The sequence below is a fragment of the Fukomys damarensis genome, unplaced genomic scaffold (genome assembly GCF_012274545.1).
Source record: "Fukomys damarensis isolate Sample0158 unplaced genomic scaffold, DMR_v1.0_HiC HiC_scaffold_17, whole genome shotgun sequence".
NCBI lineage: Eukaryota > Metazoa > Chordata > Mammalia > Rodentia > Bathyergidae > Fukomys > Fukomys damarensis.
Window position 1 is genome coordinate 79,304,892 of NW_022900929.1, and position 2,044 is coordinate 79,306,935.

Consider the following 2,044-nt stretch of genomic DNA (forward strand, 5'->3'; position numbering starts at 1 on the left):
GGCCTTCGTGACTTGCCCATGCCGCTTCCTTGCTAAATGCCGTCACCCTGCACCGAAAGTGGGGATGAGACTGGAGAGTGGGTTGCATGGAAGGGTCCGGCTCTCCTCTGCCCTTCCTCTGTACCACTCTCGGCCTGTGTCGGGTCCAGGCATGGATGGACATGCCACAGCCCTTTGAGGCCCGTGTTCCAGGAGGGACGGCTTCACGGGCTGAGGGTGTCTGGTGGAGCCTGGCTGGTTCCAAGCAGTCTCGCTGCCACCCTGTCTCCTACCTCTGGCTTTCATGTGGTGGGTGACGGCTGGGGTGGAGGGGGTCAAGCTACTGCTCACTCTCCCAGCACTGAACAGCAGCCTTGCAGAGACCGTGGAAGGCCAGTCCCACCACCACGTGCATTTGCTCTAACTACAGACGCCCTTAGCAAACAGCTTGGGCTCGTTCACTCACTCGCTCACTCAGCTGGCAGTGACTGACGGCCCCCAGGAGCCAAGCCCTTGCCATACAGTGGGAGTGACGGGGCCGAGTAAGCCGCCACCTCTGCCGGGAGCCCTCCTGTCTTCTGCTGCTGCTGGCGTGTCACGGTAACAGATGCTCCCGGTAACTGGAATGAATGCCGGGACAGGGAGGGGCCGGACGGCAGGACCACGTTCCTCCTGCTCGCACGGCTGGCCTTCCAGTTCCCTTGGTGTCCGTTCCTGGCGTGCAGTCCATGTTTCCTGGTGCTGAGCCCCAGCTCTGCCTTTCAGCTGCTTCTCCCCATCGGCCCTAATCCTGACATGAATTAGAAGAGAAAGGATACATGACAAGTCCTCAGATAGGTCAAAGCCTGTCCTCCTCCATCGGGAGGTAAGGGGCAAAGTTGTCTGCCACCCCTCCCAGTCACCATGACCTCTGAGGGAAGACTTAGGCGATTTCCTGATCCAGCCTCATCCTAGATGCTCTTCTAAAAACACCCCCACGTTGGCCAAAGTTTTCATTACAACTGGGGAATCCAGATCTTGGCACTGGGCTTCCAGCTGGGGTAGAACTCCAGGTTCCTTATGTTTCCTCGGAGGTGCTGCCCTGACCCTCCCTGGAGAGGAGACAGAAGTGAGATACAACCTAGTTCTTCTCTCCTGAGCCACAAAGCCCACCTGTAAGAACCAAAATCCCAGCTTTGGGGAGTAGAAGGTCACAGATGCCACTGTTAAACTCAAAGGTGACTGAGATAGCTGTGGCCCTAGGACAGGTCCATCATTCTTGATTGCTTCAGGTGGATGGACTGCTGGCCACAGCCTCCTCCGTGGGTTGGTGGGTGGTGGAAAAGCAATCGTGGCCATATAACCCATAGCTCCTGCAGGCCCCAGGGCCCTGGGGAAACAGCACCATTCTGGGTGATGCTGAAGGAGGTCTTGAGTGGAGAGGTCCTCTGCGTAGGCTCAGGAGTGACTGATTTGGAGACAGTAGCCCCTGAGGCAGGAAGCCCTGAACTGACAGAACACAAAGGTGTTGGAAAAGGTAGTGGTTAGGGACAACCAGCTGCGGGTTCAGTAAGGTCCCAGCCCTTCAGCCAGGAAAAGGCTCAGGATGGCCTTGGCATGAGACCCATGACAGAGTAGCTTTAGCACCAGGACTCCTGATTTCAGGGTTTTCTTCACCATTCTGCTGCCTCCCAGGAATGGGTCTGTGGGCAAATTCCCAGCTTTTCAGAGCCTGTCCTCCCTGACAGGTTCCGCCTGGTAGCCTTGTAATCCTCTCAGGCCCCTGCCCTGTGCATCCATCCTCTTCCTGGGGAAGGTCCGGAGGGATCTTCAGTGGCCTTGAGAGAGAGGAGCAGACAGCCTGGTTCCGGGTCCTGCACAGACCTCCGGCTGCCTGGGCATGTGCTTGACATCTGGGCGTGCTGATCACGCTCCCCAAGGGAGCTGGTGTAGGGGGACGAGGGGCGGAATACAGCGACTCGGGCAGCAGGAATTCCTGCCCTCCCCTCGGTCTGGCCGCCCGGCCCGTCCGGCTGGGCAGTGTCGCCGGCACCGCCCCACTCCCATGCCCTCGCTGCCCGCCTGT